This window comes from Oryx dammah, unplaced genomic scaffold (genome assembly GCF_014754425.2).
Source record: "Oryx dammah isolate SB20612 unplaced genomic scaffold, SCBI_Odam_1.1 HiC_scaffold_2, whole genome shotgun sequence".
Classification (NCBI taxonomy): domain Eukaryota; kingdom Metazoa; phylum Chordata; class Mammalia; order Artiodactyla; family Bovidae; genus Oryx; species Oryx dammah.
This window is the reverse complement of record NW_024070186.1, coordinates 71,050,287-71,074,118: the sequence shown is the minus strand read 5'-3', so window position 1 is coordinate 71,074,118 and position 23,832 is coordinate 71,050,287.

Sequence of the window (23,832 nt, the reverse complement as noted above, 5' to 3'; positions counted from 1 at the left end):
CTCATTGGAAAAGACTCTGATGCTGGGAAAGATTGAAGGCAGGAGGAGAAGGGGACGACAGAGGATGAGATGGTTGGTTGGCATCACCGACTCAATGGACATGAGTTTGAGTAAACCCTGGGAGTTGGTGATGGACAGGGAGGCCTGGCGTGCTGCAGTTCATGGGGTCGCAAAGCGTCAGACACGACTAGGCAACTGAACTGAACTGTAGTTTCACATAATTAATTTCATAATTTTTGCCATCATTACCTATAATTTCCTGAATATATTCTTCCAATTGGCTGGTTAAGTTTTTAATTTATTCTAAGAAGTTATATCTATGAAATAATAGTTTGGATATACTAACAATCTTTCTGGTATAAATTTACATAAACAATTAACTACTGAAATTGTAAAAATATTCACTCTACCAGTTTCCACTCCCAGTAATGTCAAACTATGTAACTTTTTCATTTGTTCTGACAAAAGACAAAAATCAGGCAAAATACTTTTAAAAATTTTATTCTGAAGGTACTGTAAAGCCAACAAGATAATGAAGAATTCCTGTTCCACAGTGCAGGAGAGGGAGATGGTCAGAGGTGAAACTGAAGTTTAGAGCTCCATTTCCCTTGGTATAGTTTTCTAATTTTGGAATAAGCACCTGAGAGGATAAGTGAAACTTTGACATTTTCATGAGGCTCTAAGAAGAAGATTTTAGTCCAGAGCCCTGCAAAGTGATGAACAGACACACTGAATACTCCTGTTTTGGGATGAGACCATAAAGGGATATATCCTAAGGAATAGGGTAAGTCAGAATAGCTAAATTCTTGTAGCTCAGCCTTGAATTATCTTAATCCTTGAAATAGAATTAAAGGAATACCAATTTATTAGTCTTTGGTATCCAAGAATGCCTGTGCACTCAGATCTTGCTGAAGTTCTCAAATGCCTTTCTACATGTGTAATATATCTCAGGCACTATATTATTCCTATAAACAATTTAAAGCTACAACTTCTAGCACATAATTTAAAAACAGCTCCATGATGAACAAGAGAATATGAGAAAAATCCAGCAGACACTACAACAGTAAAAATTAATCTGTAGGAGCTTCAGAAATAGATATAACCAAATAAAAGCTTTAAAATAAATCTGCTTCTCACATTCAAGAAGATAAAAGACAGATTAAGAAGTTTGGCAGAGAAAGAAAAACTCAATGAAATCTTTAAACCTGAAAATAAGAACTGAAATTAGCAATCAATAGATGCGTTTAATAGTAGAATATACACAATCTGAGAGATTAATAACTTGGAATATTCTTAGTAAGCCCAGTAAAAATGAAATGATAATAACAGAAAAGATGATAACAGAGGTAGAAGATGCAGTGAGAAGGTATAAGATTTTAATAGAGTCCTAAAAATGGAGGAGAAAAATGATAGACCTGAAGTACAAAGAAAAGAGAGATATAATCAGACTGAAGTGAATTTTGAAGTGATAGTAGGTGAGAATTTTCTAAAACCAGAGAAAGACATCAAGCTATCTACTCAAGAATCACTATAAATCCCAGGAAGAATATCCAAAAAAGAAATCCACACTGAGGCAGTAAATAGTAAAACTCCTAAAACCCCCAAATGGAAAAAAAAAATGAAAAGTTATAGAAACTATTACCATTAAAAGAGTGATAATCAGACACATAGCTGACTGCTCAGCAGAAACAATGAATATCACCTAAGAATGGAACAGTATCTTTATAAAGTGTTATAAAAACTTTTTTAATTTATTTTAATTGGAGGCAGATTACATTATTGTAGTGGTTTTTCCCATACATTGACATGAATCAGCCATGAGTGTACATGTGTTCCCCATCCTGAACCCCCCTCCCATCTTCCTCCCCATCCCATCCCTCTGGGTCATCCAGTGCACCAGCCCTGAGCACCCTGTATCATGCCTTGAACCTGGACTGGTAATCTGTTTTACATATGATAATATACATGTTTCAATGCTATTCTCTCAGATCATCCCACTCTCACCTTCTCCCACAGAATCTAAAAGACTGTTCTATATATCTGTGTCTATTTTGCTGTCTCACATATAGGGTTATTGTTACCATCTTTCTAAATTCCATATATATGCGTTAGTATACGGTATTGGTGTTTTTCTTTCTGGCTTACTTCACTCTGTATAATCAGCTCCAGTTTCATCCACCTCATTAGAACTGATTCAAATGTATTCTTTTTAATGGCTGAGTAATACTCCATTGTGTATATGTACCACAGCTTTCTTATCCATTCGTCTGCTGATGGACATCTAGGTTGCTTCCATGTCCTCGCTATTATAAACAGTACTGCAATGAACATCGGGGTACACGTGTCTCTTTCAATTCTGGTTTCCTCCGTGTGTATGCCCAGCAGTGGGATTGCTGGGTCATAAGGCAGTTCTATTTGTAGTTTTTTAAGGAATCTCCACACTGTTCTCCATAGTGGCTGAACTAGTTTGCATTCCCACCAACAGTGTAAGAGGGTTCCCTTTTCTCCACACCCTTTCCCGCATTTATTGTTTGTAGATTTTTGGATAGCAGCCATTCTGACTGGCATGAGATGATACCTCACTGTGGTTTTGATTTGCATTTCTCTGATAATGAGTGATGTTGAGCATCTTTTCATGTGTTTGTTAGCCATCTGTATGTCTTCTTTGGAGAAATGTCTGTTTAGTTCCTTGGCCCATTTTTTGATTGGGTCACTTTTTTTTTTCTCGAATTGAGCTGCAGGAGTTGCTTGTATATTTTTGAGATTAATTCTCTCAGTTGCTTTGTTTGCTGTTATTTTCTCCCATTCTGAAGGCTGTCTTTTCACCTTGCTTATAGTTTACTTTGTTGTGTAAAAGCTTTTAAGTTCAATTAGGTCCCATTTGTTTTTTTTTTTTGCTTTTATTTCCATTACTCTAGGAGGTGGGTCATAGAGGGTCCTGCTGTGATCTATGTCAGAGAGTGTTTTGCCTATGTTCTCCTCTAGGGGCTTTATAGTTTCTGGTCTTGTGTTTAGATCTTTAATCCATTTTGAGTTTATTTTTGTGTACAGTGTTAGAAAGTGTTCTAGTTTCATTCTTTTACAAGTGGTTGACCAGTTTTTCCAACACCTCTTGTTAAAGAGATTGTCTTTTCTCCATTGTATATTTTTGCCTCCTTTGTCAAAGATACGGTGTCCATAGGTGCGTGGATTTATCTCTGGGCTTTCTATTTTGTTCCATTGATCTATATTTCTGTCTTTGTGCCAGTACCATACTGTCTTGATGACTGTAGCATCGTAGTATAACCTGAAGTGAGGCAGGTTGATTCCTCCAGTTCCATTCTTCTTTCTCAAGATTGCTTTGGCTATTCGAGGTTTTTTGTATTTCCATACAAATTGTGAAATTATTTGTTCTAGTTCTGTGAAAAATACCGTTGGTAGCTTGATAGGGCTTGCGTTGAATCTATAGATTGCTTTGGGTAGTACACTCATTTTCACTATATTGATTCTTCCAATCCAGGAACTTGGTAAATTTCTCCATTTATTTGTGTCATCTTTGATTTCTTTCATCAGTGTTTTATAGTTTTCTATACATAGGTGTTTTGTTTCTTTAGGTAGATATATTCCTAAGTATTTATTCTTTTCGTTGCAATGGTGAATGGAATTGTTTCCTTAATTTCTCTTTCTGTTTTCTCATTGTTAGTGTATAGGAATGCAAGGGATTTCTGTGTGTTAATTTTATATCCTGCAATTTTACTATATTAATTGATTAGCTCTAGTAATTTTCTGGTAGAATCTTTAGGGTTTTCTATGTAGCAGATCATGTAATCTGCAAACAGTGAGAGTTTTATTTCTTCTTCTCCAATTTGGATTACTTTTATTTCTTTTTCTGCTCTGATTGCTGTGGCCAAAACTTCCAAAACTATGTTGAGTAGCAGTGGTGAGAGTGGGCACCCTTGCCTTGTTCCTGACCTTAGGGGAAATGCTTTCAATTTTTCACCATTGAGGATAATGTTTGCTGTGGGTTTGTCATATATAGCTTTTATTATGTTGAGGTATGTCCCTTCTATGCCTGCTTTCTGGAGAGTTTTTTATTATAAATGGATGTTGAATTTTGTCAAAGAGTTTTTATTATAAATGGATGTGAATTTTGCATCTATTGAGATAATCATATGGTTGTTATCTTTCAATTTGTTAATGTGGTGTATTACATTGGTTGATTTGTGGATATTAAAGAATCCTTGCATTCCTGGGATAAAGCCCACTTGGTCATGATGTATGATCTTTTTAATATGTTTTTGTATTCTGTTTGCTAGAGTTTTGTTAAAGATTTTTGCATCTATATTCATCAGTGATATTGGCATGTAGTTTTCTTTTTTTGTGGCATCTTTGTCTGATTTTGGTATTAGGGTGATGGTGGCCTCATAGAATGAGTTAGGAAGTTTACCTCCCTCTGCAATTTTCTGGAAGAGTTTGAGTAGGATAGGTGTTAGCTCCTCTAAATTTTTGGTAGAATTCAGCTGAGAAGCTGTCTGGTCTAGGGTTTTTGTTTGCTGGAAGGTTTCTGATTACAGTTTTGATTTCTGTGCTTGTGATGGGTCTGTTAAGATTTTCTGTTTCTTCCTGGTTCACTTTTGGAAAGTTATGCTTTTCTAAGAATTTGTCCATTTCTTCCAAGTTGTTCACTTTATTGGTATATAGTTGCTGATCGTAGTCTCTTATAATCCTTTGCGTTTCTGTGTTGTCTGTTGTGATCTCTCCATTTTCATTTCTAATTTTGTTGATTTGATTCTTCTCCCTTTGTTTCTTGATGAGTCTGGCTAATGGTTTGTCAATTTCATTTGTCTTCCCAAAGAACCAGCTTTTAGCTTTGTTGATTTTTGCTATGGTCTCTTTTGTTTCTTTTACATTTATTTCTGCCCTAATTTTTAAGATTTCTTTCCTTCTGCTAACCCTGGGGTTCTTCATTTCTTCCTTTTCTAGTTGCTTTAGGTGTAGAGTTAGGTTATTTATTTGAGTGTTTTCTTGTTTCTTGAGGTAAGCCTGTATTGCTATGAATCTTCCCCTTAGCACTGCTTTACAGTGTCCCATAGGTTTTGGGTTGTTGTGTTTTTATTTTCATTCATTTCTATGCATATTTTGATTTCTTCTATGATTTGTTGGTTATTCAGAAGCATGTTATTTAGCCTCCTTATGTTGGAATTAATATATATATATATATATATATTTCCCCTGTAACTGACATCTAATCTTACTGCATTTTGGTCAGAAAAGATACTTGGAATGATTTCAATTTTTTTTGAATTTACCAAGGCTAGACTTATGGCCCAGGATGTGATCTATCCTGGAGAAGGTTCCATGTGCACTTGAGAAAAAGGTGAAACTCCTTGTTTTGGGGTGAAATATCCTGTAGATATCAATTAGGTGTAACTGGTCCATTGTGTCATTTAAAGTTTGTGTCTCCTTGTTAATTTCCTGTTTAGTTGATCTATCCATAGGTGTGACTGGGTATTAAAGTCTCCCACTATTATTGTGTTATTGTTAATTTCCCCTTTCATACTTGTTAGCATTTGCCTTACATATTGCAGTGTTCCTATGTTGGGTGCATACATATTTATAATTGTTATATCTTCTTCTTGGATTGATCCTTTGATGATTATGTAGTGTCCTTCTTTGTCTCTTTTCACAGCCTTTATTTCAAAGGCCATTTTATCTGATATGTGTATTGCTACTCCTGCTTTTTTTGGGTCTCCATTTGTGTAAAATATCTTTTTCTAGCCCTTCACTTTCAGTCAGTATGTGTCCCTTGTTTTGAGGTGGGTCCCTTGTAGACAGCATATATAGGGGTCTTGTTTTTATATCCATTCAGACAGTCTTTGTCTTTTAGTTGGGGCATTCAACCCACTTACATTTAAGGTAATTATTGATAAGTATGATCCCATTGCCATTTACTTTGTTGTTTGGGGTTTGAGTTTATACACCCTTTCTATGTTTCCTGTCTAGAGAAGATACTTTAACATTTGTTGAAGAGCTGGTTTGGTGGTCCTGAATTCTCTCAGCTTTTGCTTGTCTGTAAAGCTTTTGAATTCTTCTTCATATTTGAATGAGATTCTTGCTGGGTAGAGTAATCTGGGCTGTAGGTTTTTCTCTTTCATCACTCTAAGTATGTGCTGCCATTCCCTTCTGGCCTGAAGAGTTTCTATTGAAAGATCAGCTGGTATCCTTATGGGAATCCCCTTGTTGTTTTTCTCTTGCTGCTTTTAATATTTGTTCTTTGTGTTTGATTTTTGTTAATTTGATTAATATGTATCTTGGGGTGTTTCACTTTGGGTTTATCCTGTTTGAGACTCTCTGGGTTTCTTGGACTTGGGTGACTATTTCCTTTCCCATTTTAGGAAACTTTTCAACTATTATCTCCTTGAGTATTTTCTCTTGGCCTTTCTTTTTGTCTTCTTCTTCTGGGACTCCTATGATTTGAAAGTTGGGGGGTTTCACATTGTCCCAGAGGTCCCTGAGGTTGTCCTCATTTCTTTTAATTATTTTTTCTTTTTTCCTCTCTGCTTCATTTATTTCTACCATTCTATCTTCTACTCCACTTATCCTATCTTCTGCCTCAGTTATTCTACTGTTGATTCCCTCCAGAGTGTTTTTGATCTCATTTACTGCATTATTCATTATTGATTGACTCCTTTTTATTTCTTCTAGGTCCTTGTTAAACATTTCTTGCATCTTCTCAATCTTTGTCTCCAGGCTATTTATCTGTAACTCCATTTTGTTTTCAAGATTTTGGATCCTTTTTACTATCATTATTCTGAATCCTTTTTCAGGTAGACTCCCTATCTCTTTCTCTTTGGTCTGGTTTTGAAGGCATTTATCATGTTCCTTTACCTGCTGAGTATTTCTCTGCCTTTTGATCTTGTTTAAATTGCTGTGTTTGGGGTAACCTTTCTGTATTCTGGCAGTTCATGGTTTCTCTTTATTGTGGAGGTTCCTCCCTGTGGATGGGGTTGGATGAATGGCTTATCAAGGCTTCCTGCTTAGGAAAGCTTACGTCAGTGTTCTGGTGGTTGGAGCTGAATTTCTTCTCTCTGGAGTGCAATGAAGTATCCAGTAGTGAGTTTTGAGATGTCTATGGGTTTGGTGTGACTTTGGGCAGTCTGTATATTAAAGCTCAGGGCTATGTTCCTGCATTGCTGGAGAATTTGCATGGTATGTCTTGCTCTGGAACTTGTTGGATCTTGAGTGGTGCTTGGTTTTGGTGTAGGTATGGAGGCTTTTGGATGATCGCTTATCAATTAAGGTTCCCTGGAGTCAGGAGCTCTCTGGTGTTTTCAGGTTTTGGGTATAAGCCTCCTGCCTCTGGTTTTCAGTCTTATTCTTGCAGTAGCCTCAAGACTTCTCCAACCATATAGCATCAATGATAAAACATCTAGGTTAATGGTGAAAAGATTCTCCACAGTGAAGGACACCCAGGGGTTCACAGAGTTACATGGAGAAGAGAAGAGGGATAGGGAGATAGAGGTGACCAGGAGGAGAAGAGGGGGAATCAAAAGAGGCGAGAGCAATCTAGCCAGTAAACAATTTCCTATGTGCTCTCCACAGTCTGGAACCCTCAGAGAGGTTCACGGAGTTACATAGAGAAGAGAAGAGGGAGGAAGGAGATAGAGGTGAGCAGGAGAAAAGGGGGAATCCAAAGGAGAGAGATTGATCTAGGCATTACTCAGTTCCCTAAGTGTTCTCCACAGCCCAGAACACACGAAGAGATTCACAGAGTTGGGTAGAGAAGAGAAGGTGGCGGGGGAGATAGACATTACCTGGGGGAGAAAAAGGAGAGTCAAAAGGGGGAGAGAGTAATCAAGCCAGTAATCACACTCCTAAGTAAAAATGTGAAAGTGCTGCACTCAATATGCCAGCAAATCTGGAAAACTCAGCAGTGGCCACAGGACTGGAAAAGGTCTGTTTTCATTCCAATCCCAAAGAAAGGCAATGCCAAAGAATGCTCAAACTACCACTCAATTGCACTCATCTTACATGCTAGTAAAGTAATGCTCAAAATTCTCCAAGCCAGGCTTCAGCAATACGTGAACTGTGAACTTCCTGATGTTCAAGCTGGTTTTAGAAAAGGCAGAGGAACCAGAGATCAAATTGCCAACATCCACTGGATCATGGAAAAAGCAAGAGAGTTCCAGAAAAACATCTATTTCTGCTTTATTGACTATGCCAAAGCCTTTGACTGTGTGGATCACAATAAACTGTGGGGAATTCTGAAAGAGATGGGAATACCAGACCACCTGACCTGCCTCTTGAGAAATCTGTATGCAGGTCAGGAAGCAACGGTTAGAACTGGACATGGAACAACAGACTGGTTCCAAATAGGAAAAGGAGTACGTCAAGGCTGTATATTGTCACCCTTCCTATTTAACTTCTATGCAGAGTACATCATGAGAAACACTGGGCTGGAAGAAACACAAGCTGGAATCAAGATTGCCAGGAGAAATATCAATAACCTCAGATATGCAGATGACACCACCCTTATGGCAGAAAGTGAAGAGGAGCTAAAAAGCCTCTTGATGAAAGTGAAAGAGGAGAGCGAAAAAGTTGGCTTAAAGCTCAACATTCAGAAAACGAAGATCATGGCATCTGGTCCCATCACTTCATGGGAAATAGATGGGGAAACAGTGGAAACAGTGTCAGACTTTATTTTGGGGGGCTCCAAAATCACTGCAGATGGTCACTGCAGCCATGAAATTCAAAGATGCTTACTCCTTGGAAGAAAAGTTATGACCAACCTAGACAGCACATTCAAAAGCAGAGACATTACTTTGCCGACTAAGGTCCGTCTAGTCAAGGCTATGGTTTTTCCTGTGGTCATGTATGGATGTAAGAGTTGGACTGTGAAGAAGGCTGAGTGCCGAAAAATTGATGCTTTTGAACTGTGGTGTTGGAGAAGACTCTTGAGAGTCCCTTGGACTGCAAGGAGATCCAACCAGTCCATTCTGAAGGAGATCAACCCTGGGATTTCTTTGGAGGGAATGATGCTGTAGCTGAAACTCCAGTATATTGGCCACCTCATGTGAAGAGTTGACTCATTGGAAAAGACTCTGATGTTGGGAGGGATTGGGGGCAGGAGGAGAAACGGACGACCGAGGATGAGATGGCTGGATGGCATCATGGACTCAATGGACATGAGTCTGAGTGAACTCCAGGAGATGGTGATGAACAGGGAGGCCTAGTGTGCTGCGATTCATGGGGTCGCAAAGAGTCGGACACGACTGAGCGACTGAACTGAACTGAAGTAAAAATGGGTACTGAAGATTGGATTGTTAAAAGTACAAAATTGATAACAAATACCATAAAGCAAAGATTAAAAATCTAGAGTAGAGTTTAGACTCTCAAAAATACAATATTAAAAAAAAAGTATAAGAAATATATATGAAGTTTGCTTTTAAAATAGGGTTTGTTTTTTTTTTAGCAAGGTAATAGTAGGTTATAAAAATGAAACTTAAAGGAATAATAGAGGACTTTATAAAAAGAAAAAAATTAAAAATGATAATAGTAAAAATATTTCTAGGAATTTCTCTGGAGCTGTTGTGGGTAGTGTGGGGTCAGTTCGGGCTCAGTTCAGTTTCAGATAGTTCCTTGTTCCAGCTTATATTTCTCAAGACCTATAGGCCCCTTCCAATGTATCTGGTGTTAACTACAGGGATTTTTCTGTTGCACCTGTCACTTCCAAATTGGTTCCCTCTGTTTGGCCTCTTCTGTTTGCAGGTCTCTTCAGTGTCTAATTTCCACCCTGACACAAGGGGGCAAAGGTGAGCTTTTGTTTAGACTCACTTGTTCAGTCATGCTGTGGGGAGGAAGGAAGACTGTAAACAAATATCACTGGTGTGTGCGGGGAGTGCTCACAGTGTCTGGGCCACACTGGGTTTGCCCCCACTCATGGCATGTGTGCTTTCCCAGTCTACACTGCTCTGGCTCCAGGTTGCTCTGCAGGGAACAGGCCCTGGGTTGTGTGCACTTCCCAGGTCTAAGCCACTCAGGTTCAAGTTCTTGGGTACTCCACAAAGGCACAGACTCGGTTGGGCCTGTGTTTTGTGCCCTTCCCTGGTCCGAGCAGTTCAGGCGACCAGGTGCTTTGGAAGCACACTCTCTGCAGGTGGCGAGTACATCTTATCACTTCCCCATCCCAGCCACTCGGATTCCTGGGTTGCAGTGAGTGTGCCCATCTCCAGTGCGCCATGTGTCTCTTCTGTGGAGCTGATCTCTGGCTTCAGCCTTCCTGGCAGATGTCATTCGTCTCCTTTTGAAGACAATGGGCTGCTTTTCTGGGTGCCTGATGTCCTCTGCCAGAGTTCAGAAGTTGTTTTGTGGAATTTGCTCAGCGTTCAAATGTTCTTTCGATGAATTTGTGGGGGAGAAAGTGGTCTCCCCGTCCTATTCCTCTGCCATCTTAGGGCTATCCCTAGAACAACTGTCAACCTCATATCTTCTGAAATTGATAGTGAAAAAAATCTTTTCAGATTGACAAAATAATTTCCCAGAAAGAGACACACTAAAATAAATATTAAAGGATGTTCTTCAGGTACAATGAAAAGTTTCCATCTCAGATGGAAACTTAGAAATGCAGGAAGTCATTAAAAGCAATGGAAAGCCTAAGTATTAGGGAGCCTGGCTCCATGTTTTGATGTTTGAATGCTAAAGGTTTTTAAACTACCCCTTCTCCCTCTTGACTTTCTGCTCCATATCTGAAAAGGTTAAGAAAAAAGTCTGGGTATTTAAAGGTTTTTAAACTACCCCTTCTCCCTCTTGACTTTCTGCTCCATATCTGAACAGGTTAAGAAAAAAGTCTGGGTATTCCCTCTGGTACCAGCGTGAGATTTGAATGATTTAGGCCCCTACTTACACACAAACCCTCATGTTAGCCCACCCTCTAACCACTATAAAAACTCCATGCTAGTCTACCTTACCTGCCTCCTGCGAAACCTGTATGCAGGTCAAGAAGCAACAGTTAGAACTGGATATGGAACAACAGAATGGTTCAAAACTGAGAAAGGAGTATGTCATGGCTGTATATTGTCACCCTGCTTATTTATCTTACATGCAGAGTACATCCTGCTAAATGCCAAGCTGGATGAAGCACAAACTGGAATCAAGATTGCCGGGAGAAATATCAATAACCTCGAATATGCAGATGACACCACACTTTTGGCAGAAAGCAAAGAGGAACTAAATAGCTTCTAGATGAAAGTCAAAGAGGAGAGTGAAAAGGCTGGCTTAAAATTCAACATTGAAAAAACTAAGATCATGGCATCTGGTCCCATCACTTCATGGCAAATAGATGGGCAAACAATGGAAACAGTGAGAGACTTCATTTTCTTGGGCAGCCATGAAATTAAAAGATGCTTGTTCCTTGAAAGATAAGATATGACCCAACTTAGACAGCATATTAAAAATCAGAGGTATTACTTTGCCAACAAAGGTCCATATAGTCAGAGCTTTGGTTTTTCTGTAGTCATGTACGGATATGAGAGTTGGACTATAAAGCTGAGTGCCGAAGAATTGATGCTTTTGAACTGTGGTGTTGGAGAAGACTCTTGAGAGCCTCTTGGATTGCAAGGAGATCCAATCAATCCATCCTAAAGGAAATCAGTCCTGAATATTCACTGGAAGGATTGATGCTGAAGCTGAAGCTCCAATAATTTGGCCACCTGATGTGAAGAACCAGCTTATTAACAAAGACCCTGATGCTGGGAAAGATTGAACACAGGAGGAGTATGGGATGACAGAGGATGAGATGGTTGGATGGCATCAACAACTCAGTGGACATGAGTTTGAGCAAGTTCTGGGACATGGTGAAGGACAGGAAAGCCTGGCGTGCTGCAGTCCATGGGGTTGCAAAGAGTTGGAAACGACTGAGCTACTGAACAATAACAAGTGTCATCTTCCTATTCTCCCAAATTTTTGAGACCATCTTAGGAGATCTGCCCTGCTCTCCTCAGTCAGCGTCATTACATAAGTAATAAACATTTTCAAACCCTGTTTAGATGTGTATGGCATCATCAGTACTGAAAACTAAACAAATTTTTGACTGAGTGGTTATTCTAGTTTTGAAAACTGACTGTAATAGCTAAATAAATGAGTAAAAAAGATTATTGGCTATGTAAGAGAGTCATAATCAGGTTTTGTTTGGCTTGTAATATATACATAAATAAGATACATACCAAATAATAGCATTTATACTTAAAAGGAAGATACATAAAATTAAATCAATCTAAGTAAAATGAGGGTGAATGAAATTATTTAATGTCTTTGATCTACTTTCATTTTCTGGGTAGAGTGTGAAAGAACCAATTGATAACTAGATTTTCATAAGCCAAGAATATATGCTATAGTAAGTAAGCCAACCACTTAATAGTAAGGGTGTATAACTTTGTGGGAAATAGAAGGGAAATAGAATAATAAAAATTTATCAATATAAATGAAGTTGAGAATGAAGAGGAGAGAAAAAAGCAGACAGAATAGAAAGCTCATAATAGAATGGTAGATTTAAACTGAAATAGCAGTAAGTATACTAAATATAAAGAGCATAATATTCCAATTAAAAAATAAACATTATCAGATTGCATTAAAAACACTACTCTTTTTGAGAGAATATCTAAAATCTACTGACATAAAAAGACTGCAAGTAAAAAAAAGTTCCATTAAATAAAAGTTTGTATAACCATAATATCAGAAAACAGAGCTTAAGAAAAAAGTAAGAATATTTTATGGAAAATTCTGTATTGTTTTTGTGTCTAATAACATAGCTTTGTGGGAGGAGAAGGGGACAACAGAGGATGAGATGGTTGGATGGCATCACCCACTTGATGGACATGAGTTTGAGTAAGCTCCAGGAGCTGGTGATGAACAGGGAAGCCTGGTATGCTGCAGTCCATGGGGTCGCAAAGAGCCAGACTCCACTGAACAACTGAACTGAACTGAACATAGCCTTCAAAGGCTATGTGAAACTGACAGCAAAAAGGGATAGATAAACACACAGTTATAGTGAAAGGTTATAATATACTTCTATTTATAATAAAAGCAAACAGAAAATCAGTTTGGATAAAGTGGAAAGACATGAAGAGTAAATGACCTAATTAACATGTATAGAATCAGACAGACAAAAATTGAATAATACACATTCTTTTTACATACACATGGAATATTTCAAAAATGTATCATATTATGAACCAAGTAAGGTTCTACAAATTTCAAGCAACAAAAAGTCATGCAAAGTATATTCTAGGGTCACAATGCAATTATATTAGAAATCAGTATCAGATATTTCCCTGGAATATTTCTGTTAATTTAGAAATTAAGAAATATATGCTTAAGTAAATTAGGGCTCAATGAAGAGAATATATTGAAGATTATAACATATTTTAACTGAAGATAAGAAAATTACTATGTATCAAAATACGTAGGATATGGTGCCATGCTTAAAGAAAATTTAAAGCTTTAAAAAGTATGAATTGAAAAGGAAAAAGAGCTAAAAGCGAGTTATGCATCTATCTTAAAAAGTTAAAAAACAATAAAATAAAATCCAAAGAAAATAGAGGGAAGGAAGAAATAAAGTTAACAGCAGAAAATGATATAAAAAATAAATAACAGAAAAGATCAACAAAATTCAGATATTGTTTCTTTTATGATATTAGTAAAATTTTTAAAACCTTATATTGATATTAATGAAAGAAAAAGAGAAAGGCATGAAAAAATCAGTACCAGCAACAAAACAGGGACATTGTTATGATCAGTATGGATTATATAAATCTGGAAAAGTTTACAGTAAGGTAATATGGACACCTTTTTGCCAATTTTGAAAATGTTTAAGTAATGGAAATTTCTAACAATATAATTTTCCAAAATTAACACAAAAAGAAGTAAAAAAACTTGAACAGCCCTATTTTCTTTAATATAATTTCTTATTTTTAATAGTGAATTCAACCAAACAATAAACAAATCCAATGCAATCCTAGAAATAAATCCAAATTCTTCCAGAGAATAGAAAAAAAGGAGTACTCCCTATCTTCTTTCATAAAACAGAATACTTTGATAATAAAACTTGACAAGGATATTAAGATAAAAGGAAAATTACAGGTAATTATATTCATATCCATAGATGTAAAAATGTTAAACTTAGCAAACTGAAACCAGTAATATATATTTACTAGTTTATATAGAATTTAAGATTGATATAATATTAAAACAGTGATTAGTGTTATTCATTACATTTGCATAAAAAAGAAAAATAATATGGTGTATATAAATGGAGACAAAGCAGTTGATAAAATTCAGCAACCATTCATATATAATTAAAAACCTTTATCAAACTAAGACAAGAAGGGAACCTCCATAATTCAATACAGGGAATGTATAAAAACAAATGAACAAAAACAAATGGAAAAAAACAAAAAAAAACACCCCTATACCAGAAAGTCATATTTAACAGTAAAATGCCAGAAGCTTTTACTCAGAAATCTGGAATAGAAAAAGAATGAAAGCAGTCACTAATTTATCTAACATTGTACTGGAAATACAGTGCAGCAAGGCAAGAAGAAGAAATATAAGGAACAAGGAATAAAAAAGAAATAAAATCATCATTCACACAAAAAAAATGCATACATAGGAAATGAAAAAAATGTACAGATAAAATTTAAAATGTGTATGTGAGTTAGGGAATTGATGAGTACAACGACAATATAACCTTTTTTAAAAAATACATTTCTTTATATCAGCAACAAACATTTAAAAAAAAAACCTTTTAATTAGCATATAAATTACACATGTGTAGTTGCTCAGTCCTATCCAGTTCTTTGAGACCACATGGACTGCAGCCCACCAGAGCCCTCTGTCCACGGGATTTCCCAGGCAAGAATACTGCAGTGGATTGCCATTCCCTTCTCTAGGGGTTCTTCCTGACCCAGGGATGGAATCCAGGTCTCCTTCATTGTAGGTAGACTTTCTACCATCTGAACCACCAGAGAAGCCCTTATAAATTATATATTTATATGTAAGTATATTTAGATTTAATAAAATATGTTAAATTCCTAGTAATAAAGTTAACTAAAAAATATGAGCAAGATCTTTACAAAAAAGTATATAAAAAAGAAAGACATTATAATGTATTATGGAGAGAAAGATCTAAATAAATGGAGAATATATTTTATTCATGGGCTGGACAACTCTATATTATAGATTATATCATTTTTCTCAGCCTGATGTATAGGTTCAATGCAACCCAAGCCAAAATAGTTATTTTAGTGTTTGTGGTGGCTTGAAACCAACCATTTTGGAAATATTTAACTTATGGAAATTGACAAATACTAACAAATCAGAGATTTTTTCCCCCCCTAGAGACCCCATTAGCCTGCACACTACTGAGCTTCTTCTAAAATTGATACAGAAATGAACAACAACAACAAAGAACCGACCAATTAAAACAGATTTGAAGAATAAGAACAAAGTGGGAAGACAAACTTTACCAGGTATCATGACTTATTATAAAGCAACAAGAATTAAGGCAATACAGTAATAGTACTGGCAAAGAATAGACAAATAGAACAATGGAATAGAATAGAGATCTCAGGCACAGACCTCTGCATATTAGGGCATAATTTATGAAAAGATGGTACTACAGAGCTGTGAAGAAAGAATAGTGTTTTCCATAAATGGTGATGTAAATAGAAAATTGCACCCTATCTAACAGCTTCTTCAAAAATTAAGTTCCAGGTGGATTATAGATTTAAATATGTCAGACTAAACAACAAAGTTGCTGGAAAATAATATAGAAATATATTTTCATGACCTTAAGATAGGAAATACCTTTCCTTTCTGCTTCATATAATTTTGTATTTTTAGAACCACATTCATATTTTCATATTTAATCATACGTAATAAAATGTCTTACATGATGCCACTTCCAAGTTTATACCTCTAGCCTAGATTTTCACCCAACTCCAGAACTATTCTTTTTTTTTTTTCCTGTATTTGATTCCTTGATTTATTGTTATTGGTTACTAAATACTTTTTAAAAAATTTATTTATTAATTGAAGAATAATTGCTTTACAGAATTTTGTTTTCTGTCAAACCTCAACATGAATCAGCCATAGGTATACATATATCCCCTCCCTTTTGAACCTCCCCCCCATCTCCTTCCCCATCCCACCCCTCCAGGTTGATACAGAGCCCCTGTTTGAGTTTCCTGATCCATACAGGAAATTCCCATTGGCTATCTATTTTACATATGGTAATGTAAGTCTCCATGTTACTCTTTCCATACATCTCACTCTCTCTTCCTAGACTTATAGATATGGAAACAGGAAATACTTCTTAAAACAACAAAAAGCACTTATTTTAAGCAATAAAAATGATTATATTAAATTAAGAACTTCTTATTAAGTGATAACCAACTCGTATCTTAGCAACAAAAGTAGTATCTAGAATATATAGAGAAAATAAATATGAAAAAGCAAAATGACCAAATAGAAAAGGGCAAGAAATCTGAGCAGATACTTTATAGGAGAGGATATCCAAATGTCCAAAAACATATCGGAAGGTGTTCATTTTCATTAAGAATCAGGACCATGCAAATTAAAGCTATAACATGATATCACTACACATATCACCAGAATGACTGAAATTTAAAATGACTGATAAGTATAAATTAGGATTTGAAGCAATCATATAACAGAAATTGGTAAAACTATGAAAATAGTTTTCATCATCACCAGTTTCAACATCTTGTAAAGCTTAATCAACAATTCTATTTTTTCACTACATATCCTACAGAAATGTGTGCATATACATCCCAAGGGACATGTACAAGAATGTTCAAATCAGTATTAATGTTAATAGTTGAAAACTGGAAGATGTATAAATATCTATCAACAACAGAATAAATAATGGCATATGCAGCAATATAATACTATGCAGCAATGAAAATGAAAAAAACTAGAGCTACATCCAACATCATGGATGAATCTCATAAGCAAAAACTAAAACAGCCAGGCACAAATAATACATAATACACAGTTCCATTCACAAATAATTTAAATCATCATCAAAACTAACTTGATGGTATTGAGGAGTGCATCTAAATATACAAAAACTAAGGAAGAGCATAGAAACTAGTATAGCAACAGTTAAGATAGTGGTTCTTTGTGGGGCAGCAGAGGGTAGAGATTGGTAGGCAAATGCAGAGTTTATGGTAATATCATTTTTTTTTCTTGATTTGGTGGTAGTTACATGGGTGTTTTTTTTTTTTGACAAGTCATTAAACTCTATATCTTGTTTTATGTACATTTTTGTATGTATGTTTTATTTCCCAGTTTTAAAAAGGTTAAGAAATATTCATCTCTGTATCATCTAAAACCATTTAATGAGTCATATGAATCCTATTTGTTGAAAGCAGCCAAAATCTTTTAGTTGACTCACTTTTTATGTATTTATTTTCCATAACTGTAATTGTTTATCATAATATAGAAGGTACATAATAAATACTGAAATAAACATACATCTTTTAAAATAAAAAAACTAATCATTTATAAATCACTTAAAATTATCTTACATACCACCAGTGGTAATTTAGGAAGCCCTACAGCAGGGTTAGATTGCCTCTGCTTTAATTTATCTGTTCCCCCAACCTTATTATCATCAAGGATCAGACTCATGAAGTGCTGCCACAAAGAATGAACCCGTGCCTGTTGGTCCAGGGCTCTGACCCCCCTGACTTAAGACTCATAGGGATAGACCATCTCTACTACGTCTAAAGCCTGGCTCTAACTCTGGTCCAAAGATCTCAGCCAAATCTTAATCTATTCTTAAAACTAGATAAGAAATACTAGGTGGGTTACTAGGGGAGATCACAAAGATAAACCCATCAGGCAGGAGGAAATGATATAAGTCATTGTCTTTGAAAGTTGATTAGCATTACTTTCAGTTTGTTTTCCATAACAAAAAGCAAAACAAAACACACTTCTAGTTTTGGGGTAGTTCCAGATAGCACTTCATAAGAATCCTTTGGAAATTCCAAGTTATTTGGAGAAACCTTGAAAAATTTACTGAGGTCAAGTTATTGTTAATAGCACAAATGCTTATATTTACCCTCTATCTCAATGATCTTTGCTTGCTTTGTGTCTTAAAATCACCATCTAAACCAATATGCTCAAATTTCAAGGTTGAGCCTTGATGTATTGATAGTTGCTTTACACTAGTTCTTGAAATGGATTAACATTTAGTAGATTTACTCTGTATGCTACCATTTGTCTCCTATCTCAGTAGGATCTTTTCCTAGTCACCAAAGATATAGCTTTTGGGGAGATGCAAATAGTCATTTGGGAGCTGATTTTCCCTTTCCCTCTGTGTCTGTCCCTGTGCCTCTGCCTCTGTCTCATCCACACACAGATTATCATTTACAATTACAAAACTAACAAGATGCTATTTTCTTTAGCATACAAATCAGGAACATAGAAAACATATGTACAAGCAACTTGAAAAGTGACCACCCTAATTGTGTCACTTACCTAGACAACAATTCCATATTTTTATGCCAACCTATAATTTACTAATTGATAAATACATTTGCATTTGTATATATGTATGTATGAATTTGTCATATGTATGTATGAATGCATACATACACTGTTATGCTTAATTAAAATATTAGCAATATTTTCCCCATTCCCCAGAAAGAGGTATTATTATTTTCCTTATTCTATAGGCAAGGGTTAGGGAATGTAAGTAATGTTCCAAGTAGTAGATGGTGTACAGCAAAGCCAAGACTGAAACCTGGTCTTCTGAGTGCCAACATCATGCTTTTTTCCAAAGTGCGTTCTTTTAAGACTTGGCACAATGTTGAATACATAATAGGTACACACAGTAATTGGTTGAAAATTTAAAACTACTTAAACATTCACTTTGAAATAAGAACAAACAGAATCTATATAGGGCAGGCTGATCTGTGTAATTGACTAGCTCTAGAAAGTATGTATTACTGTCATAGTTTGGGTTCCCACTAAGCAGAGACAGAGACAAGGCCTTGGGTTAAGGAGATGAGTTCAGGAAGGAAGAGGGAGGAAACAGGGCGAGTGAGAGATGCGAAGAAGAAAGACCAATATCAAATGCATGGCTGTGGAAACTAGGGACCTGACTTGCCAGAGCACATGAAAACTGTTCAGAATGCCTCAAAGATGGGAGGTTTAAGCATTCACAGACTTTTCATCCTCTGGCTAGGAAGTGGCAATCCACTCCAGTATTCTTGCCTGGAAAATCCCATGGACAAAGGAGCCTGGCAGGAGACAGTCCATGGGGTCTCAAAGAGTCGGACACAACTGAAGTGACTTAGTACCCAGAACAAAACTGTGTGTATGTTTTCAGTCATGTCCAACTCTTTGTGACCCCATGGACTGTCACCTGCCAGGCTCCTCTGTCCATGGAATTCTCCAGGCAAGAATACTGGTGTGGGTTGCCATTTCTGTCTCCAAAAATCTCTGTATATTGAACAAACTCCAAACTCCACTCCTCACTCTGAAATTTTAAGACCTCTGTGATCTTATCCCAAATGAACTGCCAACCAATTACTGTTTTACTCTACATCAAGAATCCTAGAATCCAATGAAACAGAACTCATCACTGTTCTCTTTAAAATTCCAATTCTGTTTCCTTACTTTTTTCACCCATGTTCCTTCTAGTTCCTCTACTGAGCATGTTCACCTCACTTCCACAGTTTTCTGGTGCTTTTATGGGAAGGTTTTAGGAGACAATTCACAAACTTCAAAATTATGCAAAATCCAAACATTTGCATGGCTTGATAAGGAAAGTAAATTAAAAGAACTCCCTTGCAGTGGTCAGAAATACATTTTACTCTGTTTTAAGTTCAGAATGTTGGCAAAATGTCAAGTCTGTTCATAACAAACTTTTCCTCTCCTTAAGACTTATTTCTCTTGCTTTTCCAGAGAAGTACTTTTCAGAAGGAATTCTGAAATTCTCTCGGACACTCACCTCCTGCTCAGCCTTCCTATACTATTCCGCAGAAAACAATCAAGCTTCTTCTCTCTGTTTCCGAGGGGCTAGTAGTTGGAGAAGGCAATGGCACCCCACTCCAGTACTCTTGCCTGGAAAATCCCATGGATGGGGGAGCCTGGTAGGCTGCAGTCCATGGGGTGGCTAAGAGTCGGACATGACTAAGAGACTTTACTTTCACTTTTCAGTTTCATGCATTGGAGAAGGAAATGGCAACCCACTCCAGTGTTCTTGCCTGAAGAATCCCAGGGACAGGGGAGCCTGGTGGGCTGCCACCTATGGGGTCGCACAGAGTTTGACACGACTGAAGTGATTTAGCAGTAGCAGTAGGAGATTGTTGCTTCTTTCTCCTTTCTTGTGTGAGACTTTGTATTCCTGATTTCCTCTCTGCCTCCCTCCTCTCCAGTCTCAGCCATCATTTGATTCTGTACAGAAAACACTGTCAGACATCAGTGGCCATCTGTAGGAAACATTTTTAAATTGTATTTCTCTACCCTGTTTTTTCTAGCCTATGTTTAAACAAATATATGGACATAATAACGTGATTAGATGTCAGAGGCATCCTCTAACATAATGTGCATGTGTACACAAACACACTTTCTGTTTAGAACTTTTAAGTTACTAGCTACTTGTGGACTCACATTTTTACTTTTGATCTGCTCTCTTCAGATTAGCTAATTCGTGACCCGTGAAACCACTCTGAGCAGGGTTGCCAGAGGGAGTCATCTCAATATCATCATTGCACTTCCAGACAAAAATCAGCCGGTTTGTCCAGGATGAGGTTGAAATGAAGTGACATAAATGCAAGTGCCTGGTGCAATACAAGAACATGGTGTTGCTCACAAGCTGTTTCTGCTCCTCTCTACACTTGCCCTCCATCAGCCTCCACATTACCTCATTTCTATGATATGTAGGGGTATAGGGTGGGTACCATCCTCCTCACAAGGATCTGGAAAGGACTAACAAGATAACAGAAGTATCCAACACAGAGCTTGGCCCTGATTACTCAGTAAATATTTGTTCCTGTTCTCCTTCAACTCGTGAGCTAATTTTGGCCAAGAACCTCTAGGCAAATATGTAATCAAGGCCTTTAGAACTTGTCTATACATCCAATTTCTTCTGTTGGAAAGCAGTATGTCATCTTGGAGCCTAGTCATTTATCCTCCTCATCTCATACCTGCACCAAAGAACTGATGCTTTTGAACTGTGGTGCTGGAGAAGACTCATGAGAGTCCCTTGGACTGCAAGGAGATCAATCTTCTAAAGGAAATCAGACCTGAATATTCACTGGAAGGACTGATGCTGAAGCTGAAGCTCTAATACTTTGGCCACCTGATGCAAAGAACTGACTCATTAGAAAAGACCCTGATGCTGGGAAAGATTGAAGGCAGGAGGAGAAGGGGGTGGCAGAGGATGAGATGGTTAGATAGCATCAATGACTCAATGGACATGAGTTTGAGCAAACTCCATGAGATAGTGAAGGATAGGGAAGCCTGGCATGCTGCAGTCCATGGGGTTGCAAAGAGTGAGGCACAACTGAGCAACTGTACAACAAATTGAACAACATCTCATACCTAGTAACTATTCCAGATTTAGAAAACAAAAAGTTGGTGATGATCCTTTAGTCATTTGATATGCAAAGTATGTTTGGTGGAACCACAGCATCAGCATCATTTGGGAAATTGTTAGAAATGCAGACTGTTGGCCCCACCTCAAACCTGCTGAAACAGAATCTGCATTTTCACAACATCCTTGAGTAGATGCACATGAAAGTCTGAGTTGCATCACTCTGGCTAAAACTCTATAACACCTAAAACTGTAAAACAACCCAAATGCTACTTATTCAACTGTAAAATGAAAAAAAATCATATGTTAGACTTGAGTAGACAAAACCTACTTTCTTGCTTTAATGTCTTTTTTGTATCAAGGGTAAATACTGCTGACACTAATGCCTTATAGAACTGTTCATAATTTGGGGGAGAAGGTGATGTGGGTTAGTGGTGGTTGAGATCACAGGCTTAGCTGTCATACAGATATGAGTTTAAATCCCCTAGTTCTATTGACTAGCTGCATGAATTGGGGTAGTTCCTCATTTATAATATGGAATTGACAATAATACTCACAGATCTTTGCAAAAATTAAAGTTATGATTATCAAGTAGGCAGCATACACTAAGCACTCAGAGAGGATGGAGGCAGTATCTATGAAATGATGTGAAGGGAAGGCCTTCTGAATATTCAGATTTCAAAACATGGATCTAATTGAACTACTGTGCTGCTCCACTGCTGATGTACAGAGGACCTCCGTCCAGGGAGAATATGATTAGGGACTTCAGCCTTCACAGGAGAATGAAATATACTTCAATAGTTTCTATTTTATTCTTCATTAATATCTGTTCTTTTTCAAGCTCCTTCAGTTGCTTTTAAAATTCTTCATTCATATGCTTAGTTTATTTATTAATCCTTCTTTAATGAAAGCACTTAATTTATGAATTTTACTCTGTATGAATTTGTTGCTGCATCTCACAAATTTTGAAATGTATTAATTTCATTAACAGTGGAAGTTTTCAGTTCTTTTTGAGAAATATATTTTTTAAATAGAGTGTTTAGTTTTCTTGCGGTTTGATACTGCTTCAGTTCAGTTCAGTCGCTCAGTCGTGTCTGACTCTTTGCGACCCCATAAATCACAGCACACCAGGCCTCCCTGTCCATCACCAACTCCCGGAAGTGAAGTGACGTGAAGTCGCTCAGTCCAACTCTTTGCGATCCCATGAACTGTAGCCTACTGGGCTCCTCCGTCCATGGGATTTTCCAGGCAAGAATACTGGAGTGGATTGCCATTTCCTTCTCCAGGGTAACTTCCCGACCCAGGGATTAAACCTGGCTCTCCCCCATTGTAGGCAGATGCTTTACCGTCTGAGCTACAAGGGAAGCCAACTTCCGGAATTCACCCCAAGCTCATGTGTATCCTGTCGGTGATGCCATCCAGCCATCTCATCCTCTGTCATCCCCTTCTCCTCCTGCCCCCAATCCCCCCCAGCATCGGGATCTTTTCCAATGAGTCAACTCTTCGCATGAGGTGGCCAAAGTACTGGAGTTTCAGCTTTAGCATCATTCCTTCCAATGAACACCTAGGACTGATCTCCTTTAGGATGGACTGTTTGGATCTCCTTGCAGTCCTAGGGGACTTTCAAGAGTCTTCTCCAACACCACAGTTCAAAAGCATCAATTCTTCAGCACTCAGCCTTCTTCACAGTCCCAACACTCACATCCATACATGACCACTGGAAAAACCATAGCCTTGACTAGACAGACCTTAGTCGGCCAAGTAATGTCTCTGCTTTTGAATATGCTATCTAGGTTGGTCATAACTTTTCTTCCAAGGAGTAAGCGTCTTTTAATTTCATGGCTGCAGTCACCATCTGCAGTGATTTAGGAGCCCAAAAAATAAAGTCTGACACTGTTTCCACTGTTTCCCCATCTATTTGCCATGAACTGATGGGACCGGATGCCGTGATCATCGTTTTCTGAATGTTGAGCTTTAAGCCAACTTTTTCACTTTCCTCTTTCACTTTCATCAAGAGGCTTTTTAGTTCCTCTTCACTTTCTGCCATAAGGGTGGTATCATCTGCATATCTGAGGTTATTGATATTTCTCCAGGCAATCTTGATTCCAGCTTGTGTTTCTTCCAGCCCAGCATTTCTCATGATGTACTCTGCATAGAAGTTAAATAAGCAGGGTGACAATATACAGCCTTGACGTACTCCTTTTCCTATTTGGAACCAGTCTGTTGTT